Genomic DNA, 19,913 nt, shown 5'->3' with positions numbered 1-19,913 from the left:
TATATATATATATATATATATATATATATATATATATATATATATATTTGTAGGCACTTTCGCGAAGATTTTATTTTGCATAAAGATTCGCAGTATAGTCATAAAATTCTTCGTCATAATTCTTCAATTAATTTCGATTATTTATGAATACACATTAATACTCGTAACCAGAATCGTTGCTTGGTATAAAATTAATCAACAAAGATATCGATCAAAGTAAACCGTTCGTATTTATTCCACGTTTCAGTTTTTTCCAAATTCTTAACCCACAGATACCGATTGCAGATCCGCATCGCTGTTACCGTTTACAGGTTTATTTCTTTCACCGCGACGCTAAATTTACCTTAGCTCTTCCTCGTTGCCATCGGTGTCGAGTTTCGCGGTGAAACGATGGTCGACTTCTGGTCGCAGTTTGTTCCTTTTCGAGAAACGTATACGTCGATCGACAAATAAGCGACGTGAAAACTTCGAAACTGGTCGACAATCTCAACGCATGCAACTATGTACTTTATCAATCGAAACATTTGAAACTATTAGGTCGTCCTAAAAGTTCGTGCTGTTTATACTTTTATTTCTCAAATTAATATGTGTAACATACTCTTAAGTGTCACAAGAAAAGATAATCTGTCTCATTTCACAATAGTTTCTCACCTCTCTCACATATTCATTATACCGTTACTAGAAAATTTCTGTGGTTTTTTAATTAAATTTCGACACAGTCTTCAGCACGAATTTATGGGACGACCTAATACTTATTCTACAAAGTGTTTAATCGATTATCCACATTACTCATCATTCATTATTTTATATCACTTTTAAATAATTATTTTGTTATATTTTCCTGCATTTATTAAAAAAGTATCATTTCATCTCGGTTATCACCTTGGTCTCGTCAAAGCTGTAATAAATCGAAACATTGAACCCTATCAAATTAATATTTCTTGAATTGTTAAATAAACTGTAAAATAAATTTTACAATCTTCTTCAAGCTTCTTTCTTTTTTAATTACTTGGGTAGACCAAGACTTCGATCCCACGTGAGACTCCTTTTAATAGTAGCTATTTTTAACGCGCCTATATAGTTCTTCTTGCTATATTAATACTTAGAGAATACTTCGTCCCACTTGTTAGGTCTCATTTCATAATTCATTATACCGAAGAGACCTGGAACCAAGACTCGAAACGTTTACGAGGAAATAAACTGTACTTGTTTCTCATATAATGAGAACCATATGCCATGAAGCCATATGCTTTTCTTTCCATTGTAAAATTAAAATTAAAATTTTTTAATTGTTAATTACAAGTAACTACCATTCAGCAGACGAGAGGATTCAAAGAAGAGAGAAGTTCAAATTGAAAAGTTGACTCCTCGACGCCACTTATTCTCGACACATCCACACAAGGATTCAACGAAGAGAAAAGTTCAAATTGACAAGTTGACTCCTCGACGCCACTTATTCTCGACACATCCACACAAGGATTCAAAGAAGAGAAAAGTTCAAATTGAAAAGTTGACTACTCGACGCTACTTATTCTCGACAGATCCACAGAATCTCCCTTCCTATATCAATTCTTATAAATATGTGCCATTAGACGCCATATGTCGTCTCTTCTTTCACATAATCATTAACTTTCCGTTCCCACGACCGAATTGCTCTCGGTTGATTCTAGGAAAAGTGCGATCTTCTGGAAGAAGCTCTCGAGGTCACAGTGATGGGCAAAACCCTAGGTTTCGAATAAATCTGAATTGGAAAATGTTGAAGAGAGGAAACGAGACAAACGCATCGGCAAATTTCAGATGTATTGGAAGCCTAGAGGTTTTACCCATCTCTGCTCGAGGAATCGAAACGAACTAACTGATGAACTTGACGTCTTTTTTCATAGCTTTCGCGTCTGTGCGTATTTCGATTACACGTACGCGTTCATGTGTACACAAGTTGCTGCGTACGTACGAGCCAGGCCAAGTGCAGCGTTCTCGTTGCATACGAAAGTGGGGCAACTATACAGCTAGGACGGTTTCCTTGTTGAGAAAAGCAAGGTCTTTCCTTATCTGTGCAACTTTGGAGCTCGTTAGACGTCTACGTTAGCTCGACGTGTCCCCTCTACCGGTTATATTCGCCATCGACGGAAATATTAAATGCCTTGACGCGATGACCTACAATTTCGTCCACGAAGGCTGTCTCCTCGAGACTTTTGAGATTGACTCATCGTTAGGTTCAAGTACTTCTTCTCTATTTTCGTTTCGAGATGGTACATATACAGTAATGAGTTATACTGGACGCGACACTTATGGCAGCCCACCTGAGTGACTCGTTCAATGATTTATGGTACTGTGCAAAAGTTTGCGGCTAACATGTGAAGTTTGCATTACGCTTAAATAAATTTCTGTCGATAAAATAAATGGGGCATGTATTTGTTATTGTGCTTTATATAGCCTCTAAATATTCGTATCCTTTTTATTTATTCAAGAAATTTATCGAAATTAAATGATAGGCTCGATGTTTTTCTTATTTACAATGAAACAGTTATTTGAAAACATTAAATCAACAAATTTCGAGAAATTTCTTACAACATACAAGATCGAGGAAGGTTCAGGAAGAATAAATCTAAATTTAAATATAAATGCCTAAATTGTAGACTGAATTTATATTTAAATCTAATAACTCTAAATAAATAAACAGTACTCGGTTTAAGACCGCAAACTATCGGTCCATGCTGTGTACGTAACTGAAGTAAAAACAATTGCACTTAAATGGCTTCCTAAGTAAAAGTCCAAGCATTGCTTGTCAACATTGCTAGAAAAATCAATTGGACAAACTTAGTTTTTCTGCTACTTCTCGGTAACAAGATGAAGTTGTATGGTTAAACGAGCTGTTTCGATGTTCCTCGAGTGTATCTATCGAGTACTATCTATCATTACTACTACTATTAAATCATTAAAGGTTCTTGCAATAAAACATCCTATATAAAATTACTTTGCATCGAACGATTGGATTCTATCGGTAATTACTGTGGTCCATTTTTCTGAGATATCTTAAAACCTGTTACCTTTTTTGTCAGATGTGTTTTCTCCAGTTAAGTCTTCGACCTAGATGTCGTGGTATCGACAGAGTCTGTGATAATACAGGTACGATGATGGTGATCCGAGAAGGATTTATTTGCACTCACACTGATTCACAGATCAACTTTGTCCAAATCTCCTGACAAGTATTAGGTCGTTCCATAAGTTCGTGCTGAAGACTGTGCCGAAATTTAATAAAAAAAACCACAGAAATGTTCTAGTAACGATATAATGACTATGTGAGAGAGGTGAGAAACTATTGTGAAATGAGACAGATTATCTTTTCTTCTGACACTTAAGAGTATGTTTCACATATTAATTTGAGAAATAGAAGTATAAATGGCACGAACGTTGTTTTAGGACGTTTTAGGTTGTTTTAGGATGACCCAATATAATAATAAATAATAAATACATAGTTTCCATAATCTAGAATTTACACAAATTTTTTAAATTTTTCCTACAACGAATCAACAAATTTTCCATTTGACAATCATAGCGATTGGCTATGGCATTGTCTATACAACTTCCGATACATTGCAATTAATTTTACTAAAATAGTTTTCAGTTAAAATAGTTTTTCGTTGATGCCTTAGAATAACATTTAATTATAGAAGAAAGTGGACGCGAAGGAAAATTGATTGGACTTTCTTCTCTTGAACCCTTTTCTAATATATATTTACCCGGAATATAAATATACATGGGTAACAGAATAAATAAAAAATTATAACGAGATAAAAATTAGTATAAAGGATATTAATGTGCGTGTGAAAAATTTTCAGGCTGAAAACAATCATAAAAACCTTGTACACATAGACTCGTTAATATTGTGCTAATAATATCTCGAATAATTAAGTAATACAAGTTCACATAAAAACATTATTTATACAATTCTGAAGTATGAAACGAGAAGTTAAGATAAAAAATATGAAGAGAAGTAAAAAGCATCGTTAGAAAAAGAAACAGATGAATGAAAATATTCTAGAATAAGTACTTAAAGACTTCCACAAGAAAGACAAAAATTCTTTTTCAAACTTTCTATATTTATAAACTAAGATTAATATAATGGTTGTTTGCTGTAACGGTTTTACTGTTACTGTTGAAAGTACGAAATGTAATTAGTCCAGAACTCGTCACGTTAACAAAGTCACGTACCCTTGTGGCACTATCATTTAAATATTAAATCGTAAATTCGCACGCTTTCGCGGCAATATCATCGTTATTCTTAATAACTGTGTCACACTGAGGAAGCTTGAATTAATCGGAAGAGAGCTTAAACGCTCCGGAGCATTGCTTACACGTGTTGCAGTTGACTACAATTAGCTCACCCTATAAATGTGAGAGTCCTCTATCAGTGTAGTCATGCGTGGATAATATGTAGGTCGTCTCGTACAGTCAAACGCCTCTTCTTCGACGATATGAAGTCTACACTTGCGAATTTTTTAGAATTGTTCTCGCTTTAGAATGTCTTTAATGCATTGCTCGTTTTAATTGAATTGGAGTAACTATTTTGGAGATACAACAAAGTTAAGAAAACAGCTGAGTAATTGGGTTTCCCAAAAGTGACTGTAGCATTTTGTTTTTTAAGAACAAGAAAAAAACACAAATGGTTTGGAATGTATATGATTTTTTTTAGCTTAAAAGAAGGTTTACAAGATTACAATTAAACGTGAAAGATCAAAGTGTCCATCGGGATTAACGAAAAATAAAATCCTAGAACCCGTTTTCGAAAACGCTTCATTTCTCTACGTTTATATATTTTTTAACAATAGTATATTTAATAACAATCCTATGTTTAATAATACATCTCATAATGTACTCGATGAGACATTAACAATCATGATTTTAAATAGACTTAAAAGAACGATTCAGTTACATGGAAAATTACACACCGAACTCAATGTTTTTTTGAAAGGTGTTGCAATAGTGCAATTTCGCGATGAAGAAATTTTGATGTAAAAGATAGTAATTAAATTGAGGCTTCCAGAAAATGTGTCGAGTATATAAAGAAGTGTAAAATGCTGGTGTATTATTTTCTCTGATATTGCTCTCTATTTATTAGCAATTGTCAGAGAACCGATGTTACTCGGGGCGAACTCGTAATAACATTGAATAATAATGAATACACAACCCGATACTATGATAAACGTAACGATTGTAGTTAGTTTCTAGTCACTAGATTTCAAATTACTTTAAACATATAAACATACAGACTACACTGAATCATGATTAACATCACGATTAATTAAATGCCACAGACAGGACAATTTAATTAACAACGTATATACTGACTAAACGTACCGAACCTCTAGAGGGACGAATTTTAATGAAATTCAAACTTAAAGGGACGTATTCTTAAATATCAAGGTTCTATTTATTTATGAATCAATCGAAGGAATTATTGCTAGTTTCTGAAATTTTGCTACTTTCCTACTCTGCCAGTGAGACCTGGAAAGAGAGTGCTGGAACTTCCAGACACGTTCTTATAGACCAGTTTCTATAATCAAAGTGGATTCAAAAATATCAAAGTCCCATTTACTCATGAATCATTTATAAATTATTACTAGTTTCTGAAATTCTATCAATTCCCATGGTATTCTGCCACTGAAGGAGTTCTGGAACTTTCTGCTCCAGTTTCTATAATAAAAGTAGATTCAAGCATATCAAAGTCCCAGTTATTCACGAATCATCCGAAGAAATCAGTGGTAGTTTCTAGAATTCTACCAATTTCCATGGTATTCTGCCACTGAAGGAGTCGAACGTAGAACTTTCTGCTCCAGTTTCTATAATAAAAGTAGATTCAAAAGTATCAAATTCCCAGTTATTTATAAATCAATCGAAGGAATCATTCGTAATTTCTAAAATTCTACCAATTTCCATGATATTTGACCAGTGGAGGGGTCCCGAAACTTCCAGATACATTCCTGTTCCCTTTCTTCTTTGTCTGCAACTCCCTCGTTCTACTCCAGAAGGATCCCCCGAACAGGGCCTATATCCAGCCATTCATCCGGCAGTTTTTGCCTGTCGACTTAACGAACACGCACTCCGTTCCAGTTCCATTCAACCTGATTTTTTGCCAGAGCGACAATCGTTCGACGATTACGCGACTATCTGGGATGAATGAGATACGGGACCCGAAACGCGTACCAGTTATTTACTGATACATGAAACGAAACTGTAAACTGAGATAGTCAGGATTTTTATCTATTCAAATACTTCAAGCGAAAAATTTGGGATAGCCTTCTCTACCTGCGTTATTCTTGCAATAAAAATTGAAATTTTAAGATATGGACGAAATTGATTTGTTTAAGTGATCACTCGAGGAGTCTCGCTAGTAAATTATAAAATACATAATAAATACTGTGCTTCTATTCGTCAGGAAATATTCGTGATTATACGAAATGTATCTTACAAAGATGCGATTCAAGTAATTATTATTTAGTTCCATTTAAAAATAATTTCATTTCATTTATCTAGCACTTAAGAAATGTTTGGGGGTCCTCTTTTTCGCCCCAACAGTTACTCCAAGAAATTTCGTTATTATGAAATATGTATCGTACAAAAATATGATTTCTTCTTTCCGACAGTTATCCCAAAAAAATTGTGTTCGTCGCTAAAATACGATCCATGCAACTATTATTTAATTTTATAAGAGTTATCCAAATAACGTGAAAGCAATACCATCTTTCATTTAAGAAAATTCAGAGGAGTCCCCTTTTACTCCTTAACGACTTCGAGAAATTTTATTGAGCACTGAACAATTAATTCCACCCAATTAACTCTAACAAACACGAAGGCGATATCTTTGTTGGTTTCTAAGAAACCAGTTTATAATATTTGACATACACTTCACACCTGTATAATACGATATCGAGTTCTTGTAATTGTCAAATCGAAATGAAAATGTATAGAAGACGAGGTGCTCGAAGGTACAGGGCCTCGTCCTTCGACGAAGTCGAGGAGTCAATCGATTCTACCTACCTGACGAAGCGGAAATGGCTATTTATAACCACGAATGCTTCTTGAATTCTTATTCCTCTTGTGAGAAAGGCCTGTTAGGAATACCTTGTCTCGGGATAGGTAGAGTCTTGTTTCATTCACATCCGATGAGTTCGCCTCGAGTAACATCGGTTCTCTGACATTTACTGATAAATGGAGAGCAATATCGGAGCAAATAATATACCAGCATGTTATACTTCTTTATATACTCAATACATTTTCAGGAAGCCTCAATTTAATTAATATCTACCATGGGAATTGATAGAATTTCAGAAACTAGTAATAATTTATAAATGATTCATGAGTAAATGGGACTTTGATATTTTTGAATCCACTTTGATTATAGAAACTGGTCTATAAGAATGTGTCTGGAAGTTCCAGCACTCTCTTTCCAGGTCTCACTGGCAGAGTAGGAAAGTAGCAAAATTTCAGAAACTAGCAATAATTTCTTCGATTGATTCATAAATAAATAGGACCTTGATATTTAAGAATACGTCCCTTTAAGTTTGAATTTCATTAAAATTCGTCCCTCTAGAGGTTCGGTACGTTTAGATAGTATACACATTGTTAATTACATTGTCCTGTCTGTGGCATTTAATTAATCGTGATGTTAATCATGATTCAGTGTAGTCTGTATGTTTATATGTTTAAAGTAATTTGAAATCTAGTGACTAGAAACTAACTACAATCGTTACGTTTATCATAGTATCAAGCAACGATACAGCATAGTGTATTCATTATTATTCATTGTTATTACGAGTTCGCCTCGAGTAACATCGGTTCTCTGACAATTGCTAATAAATGGAGAGCAATATCAGAGAAAATAATACACCAGCATTTTACACTTCTTTATATACTCGACACATTTTCTGGAAGCCTCAATTTAATTACTATCTTTTATATCAAAATTTCTTCATTGCGAAATTGAACTATTGCAACACCTTTCAAAAAAACATTGAGTTCGGTGTGTAATTTTCCATATAACTGAATCGTTCTTTTAAGTCTATTTAAAATCATGATTGTTAATGTCTCATCGAGTACATTATGAGATGTATTATTAAACATAGGATTGTTATTAAATATACTATTGTTAAGAAATATATAAACGTAGAAAAATGAAGCGTTTTCGAAAACGGGTTCTAGGATTTTATTTTTCGTTAATCCCGATGGACACTTTGATCTTTCACGTTTAATTGTAATCTTGTAACCCTTCTTTCAAGCTAAAAAAAATCATATACATTCCAAACCATTTGTGTTTTTTCTTGTTCTTAAAAAACAAAATGCTACAGTCACTTTTGGGAAACCCAATTACTCAGCTGTTTTCTTAACTTTGTTGTATCTCCAAAATTATTACTCTAATAATGTTCAAATAAATTTGAAATTTAACGACAGAAATTAATTGCAACGGCGTGTACGCATACTTCAAACAATTTACGCTAACTAAATTTTACTTTTATTAGAGAAAAGCCTACTTTTTCTTTAAAATTCAGAGAAATAACTTAAGTAGGTCACTACAGTCGATTTATTTTCGAGTCACATTGATGAATGTATCATCAGAAGGCTTTCTTTACTCTCAGTTGACATTTACAGCGGTGACTTCTTAGAAATGATAAGATTTGCAATTATCATTCATTACTTTTTATTCATGAAAAAACCAGTGAACGGGACTCGCGCAGTAACTTAATACCATTAATCATTTTTCTTATAATTTCGTGTTGTTGGTAATGGGAAAATAATATTATTTTCAACGCGCACGTTTTCGTTTTTCATTACCATCATTGAAACAATCAAGCAACGATACAGCAATAAATCTATTACGTTCTCAAATTTAACCGATGTTATTGGTGTAAGAACACGGCATTGTTATCGCAGATACATAAGATCATTTATATTCTCGGGGTTACGCCACTTTCATAATAAATGCCTTTTCCATTCCGTTTAGCAATTGAAATGGGATTCAACGCAAACAAAGGGAAGCCAGCACCGAAACTTCTTTACGGATAGAATCAACACGTTTTCCTAAGCATTGCTTGATACTCCATTTTTTTTTTCTCAATTTTAATAGACTTTCATAATGAATCGACCGCGGGTACTTATCCATTTATGACAAATGCAAAAATGAAAGAATTAAGGAATTCGAGATAATTCGAATAATCTTTTAGTTAGCTTGCTGTAGATGTATCACGAACTTTAGAACTCGATAGGGTTCGACGACAAGAATTTGTAGACTGCGAATGTTTATGTCATAGATTTATAACAAATATAGTAAAACGCAAAAATATAAAAAACAATATATATATATATATATATACATGTCGAATTGAGTAACCTCCTCCTTTTCGAAGTCGGTTAATAAAATATCAACAATAATATACATGTTATACCATTCAAAAGGTAATTCATACTTTCATTTCGGTTTCAATTACCTTTTCGTGCCTATAAGAATGTAATTTTGCGTCAACATTTGCAGTCTAATAATAATGAAAAATTGATAAGTATCGATACATTCAGAGTGGAAGTGCAGATTGGAAACGAATTGGGCTGCGGCCGATATCAACTTTCGACTTCACGGATCACCGACGCGGATTTCACCGATGTTTCGTGAAATTCTTAAAAGCATACTCGCATTTGCATACGCGATAAACTGGTACGAAGGTACAGCGTCTGGTTTAATACCGTTTTGAACCGTTAATGCCTCGCAGCGAGCACTCGTCAGCGACCTTTATAACATCAGCGAGGATTTACTGGTCTCGAGCTGTGTGTGGTTTTCATATTGTTAACTTCTCGGGAAGAGGACACGCGACAAAATACACCAAGTGTTTACGATGAAATGTAGGGATTCGCGTTATGAGCGACAGAGTGCTTGTGCAGTGTACAAAGATAAAACAAACTCGTGTAGCAAACCCACATTTATAAATTAATACGAATAACGTTTTCAATATACGTATAACAAATTCAATGTAAATAACAATTTCGATATAGTTACAGGTTTGCAGAAACTCTATAATTTCATATAAATATATTTTACAGGTATTAAATAGGACTACAAATGATAATACTCCGTTATGTCCAGTTTCACTTATTACCACCCTGACAACCACGTGGCGAATCTTAATTCATTTTTACTGTTCATATTTGTTCAACGTAATAAAACTATTTATGTACTATTGCCACTGTTAATGCTAATAAATATGTGATATAAATGTGATTAAATGTTTTACAGGATAGAAAAGAATTTTAGAAGAATAAAGAATGGATAGAACAAATATTAACATCTAAAAACAACCCCAATTATGCTGGAATGCATATTGAACCAGATACAATTAATCTGGAGGTAAGAAGACACCGTGCAAGAAGATGGCTACTCGTTCGAGTAAAAGATTCTCGCTCAGACTAACCAAAACCATAGGAGAATAAATCTACAGAAATATTCTTCTACTCAGATGTTAAAACATAGACAGGATACCAATTTTTATCTTTATTATATCCTCAATTTATTTTTAAGAATACAGAGGACACTCTTCTAAATTCTTATTAAACAAATTAATAGGCGCATGATATAACAGAATAAACCTTCAGAATGATAATATCGATAGTGCTACACCGTTAATAATTTTTCTGACAATTCCTGTGGAACTTATTCCTACTCCATATAGTACGAGACTTATTATTGCATCGTAAATATGCATTTCATGTCTGCTTGTAGGGAAATTAGCGTATACTTGGTTTCCAGCAGATTTCGTAAGCGTAGTTAACACGGTCAGACGAATATCTTATTGCGTGAAAGTGGAACGAAACGTGTAGCTTCTGCGAATGAAAGCTTTTAACAAGTCGTGCCAACAGGCCTTTCGCATTAAAGGAGGAGAAATAAAGCGATTACAATTGGCGGCGGTCCAACGCTTCCCATTGAAGGGTGTTCCACGGGCTAACCTGGCGTGTACATCGTGTAATTGCTGGCTTATACACGCTTCGGAGCCTGCGCTTTCATGAGAATACAAATTGCTTCTAAACGCTAATGTTGGCAATAAAAAACATAACGAGTGATAAGGAGATTAACCTGGACAGTTCGTAAATAAACCGATAGAAATTTGATCGAGTGCCATGCACAGATGTGCACCGTTCTCACCTAGGTAAACATTAAGTAGACAAATAGTTGTGCTATTTGTTCGATAGTAATTAGAATTCTAATCATAGAGAAATTTTGTTCATCTCTGAAGCTAAGGCCATATCTTGATGGATGAATGTGAAATATTAACGACGTGTAAATTAAGATTGCGTTGATATAGTTGAAAATCTTTTTCATGGTGCAAAAGTAAAGATCAAGGTAATATTAGGATTTTGTATTGCTTCTAATTCAGACGAGTTATATGTATTTATCTCGTTTATTGTTAAGGGTAAGATCCATGAAAAAGTTCGTGTAATCTCTTCATAAGTACAGTAATAAACACACAAAGTTTTACCATTATTATTAAAGTAATAGTTATAATTCATTTATTTTATGTTCATGTAAGTGGATCAAATAATCCTGTGCGAACAAATTGAATTATTACAAGATTCCTTTTAAAACAAAATTAATAATAATTCATCAATTAATTTGCATAATTCTATAAATATTAATTCTTTGCAAAACTTTGGATCAATATAATTCAATATATATGATATTATACTTTGCCTTTTATAAAATCTCAAATGTTGCCCGATTTGGCCAGTCTGATATTCCCACATAAAAAAGTAATTTATAAATCGAATAAATTAAAGAAATTAAAGGCATCGATGAGAGTTACGTGACTATTAATTTTCATCTCGATCCAATTGTTCTTAATCGCGAAGGAAAAATCAGGAAGCAACTTTCAGAGGAAAGAGACCATCCCCTTAGCATGATTTCTTATACGTTTCCTTTTGTGCGACCCGTCCAGACGCGCCGATCTCATTCGCGTTAATTTTCCGTGAGAACGATTAACGCGTGGAAATGGTAATAGTAGAAAGTTCCTGTCAGCGGTAATGACGGAAGTCAAATAAGTACATACTCCAAGTATGGGTACGAGACGCGAGAATAGAGATCGAGCTCAAGACGTTGGTCTTTGGAAATGCGATGAGTCGGTGGTTCACCTTATATACGATTCAATGCGTTTTCAAAAAAAGAAGCTTTCCGAATCACGTACATCTATCCACACCTGAAAATAAGAAATACATTTCGAGAAACTTTATATCGATTCGTGTAATGCCTGACGGATGATCAATGTCTGCAGACACAGTTGTAATTGAATTACAGTGTAGCCAATTGCGTAATTTAATTACATTGTACTTCAATCACGTAATTACTCAATTACGTTGCAATTGAATTACGTAATTCATACCTTTCAATAAAATCAATTGCTAATTATTGTGACCATGGTTCTAATTGAATTACAAGGTAATTAAATTGCAATGTAAATAAATTTCTTTTTAAATGTATCAAAGAAGCCTGTTTCTGTTCTTTCAAATAGTTTTTTCTTTTTCATCTTTTGTTACTTGTCTTAATTCGTAATTCTCATTCAATTACATTGAAATTGAATTACAATGCAATTGAAATGTAGTTGAATTTCTTTGAAATATAATAAAGAAGTCTATTTCTGTTTATATATCATGAATTTATGAATAACAACATAATCGTCACTGATAATTACTTCTTTGAAACTTTCAAGTAGTTTTTTTTTCATCTATTGTTAACTAATAATTCGTAATTCTGAATTACATTGCAATTTAATCGGATGGAAGTCTCAAATTACACATTACAATATCATTAATTAAATACGATATAATTGAATAACTTTACAGTAATAATTCATAGAGTAATTCCAATTTCAATTCAAATTGAAATTTTATGTGCAACTTCTATCAAACATTACCATAGTACAATAAAAGTAAAAAGAAATTCTATTCAACAGTTCCGTTTCCAAAGATTCCCCCAAGGAGTCTTTTCAAATCTGTGATCACTAGACTGCGGATCTTTATGCAAAATAATATCTTTGCGAAAGTGCCTACAAAAATTGAACCTGAATAAGAGTTTATTTTATTTTGCAAATATTATAACGTGAACTTTACTTTCAATCTTTTTTATACTCTTGCATATTGTTTGCAATTTGTAGGTTCTTGCACATTCAAATTTCCTATAAATGCATAAAGATGCGGAGTGTAGTTATTATTCTTAAGTGTCTTCGGGAGAAATGGAGACGCTCTTCAGAAACAAGTTTATAAAATATTGCAAGTGGACACTATTCACACACGCGGTAGTAGAAGTGATTATTGGAGAATAGAAAGTATGAAATTAGATTTACAATTGTTCTTGAACAAACATCTTTTTTTATAAATAATATTAACCACTGATACTGGTATCATTGTGTAAATACGACTATTGCTGCCTAGAAGAGGTAAATAATTTACTAACAAAGTTATTTTTCTCTTTTACACTATGTAGATAGAGCATTTCTAGATGATACAAAAAATATGGTCATAGAAGAATATATACTGCGAATCTTTATACAAAATAAAATCTTCGGGAACGTGCCTACAAAAATTGAACCTAAATAAGAGTTTATTTTATTCTGCAAATATTATAACGTGAACTTTACTTTCAATCTTTTTTATACTCTTGCATATTGTTTGCAATTTGTAGGTTCTTGCACATTCAAATTTCCTATAAATGCATAAAGAACCGTAGTCTAGCGATCACGTGTCTTCCTTAGGGGAAAGTGTATAAAAAGGAGTCACGCTGCGAACAGTTGTTAGCGAAATTCGATACCGATATTAGCAAACGTGTACACAGTTTCTATTTCTACCGATTTCTACGTTGCATGTCCCGTCGCGAAAATCTCAATCGCAGTAAATGACAAAGCGTTCGACGCGATGATATCGCAAAGACGCGTGTCGACAATTTCCAAAGTGGACGTTGCGAAAACGGAAAGTACGAGCTCGATAATAGAGTCTCTGTCGATAGCTCGCCCCACATATTGAACTCGGCAGATGCAAGGGGTCGATATACTTACAGTAGACCGCGTTATGGCAACTATGTATACCCTGAATCATACGCCGTAACGAGGGGTAGCAGCGCGTAATCAACGCGAAGCATTGGATAATTAACACCTTCTACATTTCAATAAATTACACCATTACGTTTGATGGTAACCTTTACAGTGACTGTCAACCTTCGTAGAAAATGGTCCTTTAAAAGGAACAATTTCTGTCACAGAAATATAAAGGCAGACAATTTTTATTACGATTATTGCAATTTATTGAAAGTTAAGTTGTCTCTGTTATCTTCGATTGATTGAAGTTTTGACTGGTTGAATACAAAGTTTCATGTTGAATTGAGAAGAAAACGAGAATAGGATATCTATGATACGAAGATTTTACAACAGTTCAAAGGTTATATATTAGATTATTTAATTTTAAGGTGATCATGTGCTTGAATTAAGAATGGGAGAGTAAGTGTAATAGAGAGAAACTTGTAAACCGAATCCATTTCAGTGCTGCAAAGTCGAAATCAATGAATATTAATACAAAAAATTCTTTTCAGAAAGTGCAAAGGAGCAGTAAAACTCTTCGTACTATTATATAAAAAATGTGTACTGTACATGGCAAATTATTGTATAATGTGAACATTTAAGTAAAACGATTTTTTGGAAAAAATAAAATGATCTATTGTATCAGAAAATCAATGAATGTTAATATAAAAAATTCTTTTCAGAAAGTGCAAAGGAGCAGTAAAACTCTTCGTACTATTATATAAATAATGTGTACTGTACATGGCAAATTATTGTATAATGTGAACATTTAAGTAAAATGATTTTTAGGAGAAAATAAAATGATCTATTGTATCAGAAGAACAAGAATTCTAAAATAAATATATTTAAGGCTACTTCTTAAATTCAAATCCATAGTCACCATAAAGCATTAAATAAAAAAAATGTTTAATTTGTTATATTTCTCCAAACAGTTCAAGAGTGATTTCGTAACTTTAATGTTAATCTATTTATAGATGTTATTTTCCATAAAACTACATTTAAAATAGCAAGAGGGTGAAACTTTTAGGGGTAGTTTCAACCCCACGAGCTTGAGTTTCCGCTGCTAAAAAAAAAACATGTTCCCTATTTTTAGTCGTTCTACAAACTTGCAGAGTATCGTCAAAAAGTGGAGGGGAGGCACTTTATGGCTGCTGAGTAATTAGAGTATTTGCAGGATCAACCAGACCATCAGATTTTAGAAAATGAACTCCATATCTCTAATGAAAAGATTATCCATGTATGTACGAATAATTACACACACATAAAGTACATCTAATTAACTGCACAAGCAACTTTTAAAATATTAATTAACTCATTTAAGTGAACGACCGTGTAATCATCCAGAGTGCTGATTATGTAAAATACAATTAATTCTGCGATGATCGGTTATGTAAATTGCATTGAAATTTGTGGAAGATTCGAAATATTTTATGAAATTTGTATTTATAGAGAATCGGATAATGTAATTTAGGATTCCATCGTTTATAGTTAAAAATATAATTGGAAAAATGGTATTATGCTATAATATCTTTACTGCTTGATCTTGATTAAAATACGTTTTCTTTAATATGTTATTTGGTTTCCTTTTTACTTAAGAGTTTCATGGGAATGTTTATTAAAACGCAAATAAACGCTCCCCTTTATAGGAATATCGATTATCACATTCGGTTTACCGTGAAATTTAATAAAGAATTATATTTATCACGTTTCGAATAGATCGAGATGCAGATGAATATAACACATTTAATAATTTGAGTATTTTGAAATTTCATTAATGAAATGTATGAATAAAAGAAACACCAAAAAATATGTGTATTTAATATTTTACGGAAGGTTACGCAGCTACAGTTTTGAAAACTTTAAGAAAACTTAGTATCTACCTGATTCATTTTTTTGTAAAACATTTTTTAAAACATCTTTTTTTTCTCATTCGTTAAACATTGAAATCATATTGCGAAAATATGAAAATTTATGTACAAAACAACCATAGTTTAGTAGAATGGTATTATTATTATTTAAACAAAAAAAAAACAAAGCCGTTTAGGACGAAATGTCTTTTCGAAATTTCTTATAAATTTTGACCAATAGAGTATCGTAGCTATTGCGAACATTAGCACTTTATTATTTAATATTACATGGGCATGTAACTGAAATTTTTAGAATCTTTATTCGTGTTTAGCAAGAAGGAATCGTCGAGGGAGGTGTTATTATATAAATTGCAACTGATTAATTATAGTATGCACATCCGCCCTTCCCACACCGTGAATCCGGAGAGACCGAAGTGAATTCCCAGGCGATTTCTTTCACCTTCTTTCCAGGTATTCTTTCGACACGACCTCTAAATGAACTTGAACTTGGAAAAATATGGAGAGCAGCAACCAGTTGCAAGCAGTTTCATACGAAGAAATTTGCACAATGTAAAGTTTGACCTAATTTTTCACTTGTTAAATTTACATAATAAATTTGGGTTTCGCAACCAGACAGATGGAAAATTTAACGCTCTTTCGAATGGCATACTTGGTTTTAAGTTTGCACTGTAATTAGGTGGAGTTGTAGATGTTTGAAGAGTGTCAAGTCGAAAACGCAAAAAACATATTAAAAGTGAAAATACTCGAGAATAAGGCGACACAAAGAAAATGTCTAAGAGTAATGTTTTGTTGGAAATATGTTGTAGAATTGAAGTGCCAGTTAGTTATCGTTACATTGAAGCGAATAAAGATGACGATGATGATAATAACTAGATTGCTCATGCATTTATGGGGAGTGGAAATATAGGAAAAATCTATGAGAATCTGCACAAATGCAAGAACATATAAAATATCAACAAAAATTCTTTGCTGTGTGTCTCTGAAAATATTAATTTGCATAAACATCCACAACCTATCGTAGTAATAATAGTTGTACGATGGTATTTGAATATTAGCATTATTATGATAATATTGTTCAGATTTGTGATATTGCTTCTTTACATTGACACCCTGCGTATGTCCGTACTTATACGTAGACACCCTGTATAGCCAAATACCTCGCACTCAATTGTAATATATTTTCATTTATTTATTTATTCCACGACTTTATTCACCTATAAAAAGAAACACGAAATATAAAATATATACGCACTATGTCATAGCAAATGAACAAGATCCAGCTGTTTTACAACTCACCTAGAACTCTAAATCTCTACTTCCACACTTTCCAACAATTGTCACGTATTTGTCTTTACCTATTGCTCCAAAATAGCAAGGAATTTGTTTTCGTTGCACGTGGAAGACAACGCGAATTTTTATGTACGATGCGCGAAACTTGAACGTTCGAAGGCCACGCATAATATTTGGTAGCGTAATGTTATCTATACAGGAAGAAGTATTTCACGTTCATTGACATAATGAACGTAACAGATGCGCGATCTAGTGGAATCATATGATAGAATTTATGTAGGCCTAGATATTTATGTGCTCCTAACCGTCTCATAGTAACAGTAATATTTGATGATAGGAAGCGTGCTCGTTATACAGCGTTAGCATAAAATTGATGTTGCACGCCTAATTTGTTCACCTAGGTAATAGACGCTAATTACTCAGGATTGTCTTGTAAAGAAGCATTATCACAAATCTGAACAATATTATCATAATAATGCTAATACTCAAATACCATCGTACAACTATTATTACTACGATAGGTTGTGGATGTTTATGCAAATTAATATTTTCAGAGACACGCAACAAAGAATTTTTGTTGATATTTTATATATTCTTGGATTTGTGCAGATTCTCATAGATTTTTCCTTATATTTCCACTCACCATAAATGCATGAGCAATCTAGTTATTATCATCATCGTCATCTTGATTCGCTTCAATATAACGATAACGAACTGACACTTATGGTAATAAAATATATATATATATATACGATGGGTAAAATTATTATGAACCAGCTGTTATTGAGAATTATGGAAATGTTGATATGAAGACGGTAATGTGACGTGCTTTGGGTTATCTTCGATGTAAATATACTTTTATGGTCTATAAATGTAAAATTCAAGAATTGAATTAAAAATATTAAATTTGATTTTCATTTTTAAATATTCAGACACAATAATAGAAAATATACAAGTAGAATATGTTTATAGACATATAATTAAGACAATAACGAAAATATATATATATATATCTTATAAAATTGTATATATAATTTTATTAATTATTGTATGTAATAAAATTATATATATATATAATATTTATATATATAATATTATATAATATATATATATAATATTATATAATATTTATATATAATATTATATAATATTTATATATAATATTATATAATATTTATATATATATATAATATTATATAATATTTATATATATATTTATATTTATATATATTATTTATATATATATTATATATATATAAATATATATATATATGTGTTATATTGATATAACTATACTAAACTATATAACTATAAAATTGATATTTTTTTCGTTTCTTTTACTCTACATTATATGCACAATTATGTGAGCAAAATCGATTTATGTAAAATAATGGCCAGTTCGAACGTAGAAATTTCATAGCATAAAATATATTATATTACATAAAGTGTTTCATTTTCAATAATCATATCTTAATAAGTTTACGCACAAAATGATGCGAAAAATTGATTTATGTAAACTGATGCATAACTGGAATAAAATAATTTCAGAAAAATAATTTCGTAAGATAAAACATTAAATATCTGGTAAAGTATTAGCTGTTCAATGGTCATTGTAGTACTTGCATAGCAATCAATCTAATGCCCAGTTGAAATATACCACTTCCCAAACATGAAATATTAATTTAAATACCTCATAAAATATTTCACTTCTAATTATCACACCTTAACGCCTAAAAATGCCTAGTTTCGCACAAAATACAAGTGCAAGTGCGACATTTTACGTGAAACAGCAAATTGCATCATCGGTGGTACCCCCCCATAGCAGGAGACAAGTTTTTTATCAATCGATTTCTTGTATCTCAGACTCATCGTCTCGATTTCTAGAATTACTCCCCGTTCGTGTACCATTGATTCGATGAACATTGAATTTCATAGCTCTCCCCGTGTCCAGTATTCGCTGGTAAGATTTCTGCGTTTGTGAAATATGCGCGTAGGTATCTCCGGTACTCGGATTATCGGGTACATTGCACTTCTGCGCGGGAATGAGACCCCGTGTATCGCTTGGGGCAACGTCGAGGGAGCACGGAAACGGGTCTTGAGGGACATGCATCCAGGGACGTACCGTCACCTAGAAATTCCCCTGTTCCGAATGCGTTCAGTAGGTAACTAAGCCAGAGATGGGCAAACCCCTAGGCTTCGAATAAACCTAAAGTTTGCCGATGTGTTTGTCTCGTTTCTTTCTTTGGAAAATGTTTAAAAGAGGACATGAAACAAACTTCAGATTTATTCGAAGCCTAGGCTTTTGCCCATCACTGAACTAAGCTAACGAGTCTTTGTGGAATATCTATGATTGTCGAGGAAAGGTACGTAGGTTTTCCTTCTTTATTAAAAAAGGAAGCCTACCTACGACGGTCCGAAAAAGATGCATGTGTATGAATTTTTTGGGAACCTCTGCTTGGAACCTCTATGAGGTATTTATTACTCGATAAAATAACTGAATAAAATAGGGAAAAGATATATAAAGATAAACGAACCGATGTAAGCAACAGTAAATATTAAAAGTTAATGAGAAGTTCTAATAATATTAGTAATAGAAAAGAATAGAAGAAGTGTAGAGGTGAATTTAAAGGAATAACTTTATAAAAGTTACGAGTAC

General features: G+C 32.5%; 2 long non-coding RNA genes across 2 annotated transcripts in view; both read left to right on the top strand.

Annotated features, from left to right (window-relative positions):
* Positions 1-19,913, top strand: part of LOC128894594 (uncharacterized) — a 47,047-nt gene that overhangs the window by 12,547 nt on the left and 14,587 nt on the right. The window lies entirely within an intron of this gene.
* On the top strand, positions 10,135-11,473 carry LOC128894593 (uncharacterized). The gene is made up of 3 exons (XR_008461602.1): positions 10,135-10,200; positions 10,280-10,390; positions 10,763-11,473. It is a non-coding gene; the product is annotated as an uncharacterized LOC128894593 (long non-coding RNA).

The sequence above is a fragment of the Hylaeus anthracinus genome, unplaced genomic scaffold, assembly GCF_026225885.1.
Source record: "Hylaeus anthracinus isolate JK02 unplaced genomic scaffold, UHH_iyHylAnth1.0_haploid 4, whole genome shotgun sequence".
NCBI lineage: Eukaryota > Metazoa > Arthropoda > Insecta > Hymenoptera > Colletidae > Hylaeus > Hylaeus anthracinus.
This window is presented reverse-complemented; position numbering and strand designations above follow the sequence as displayed.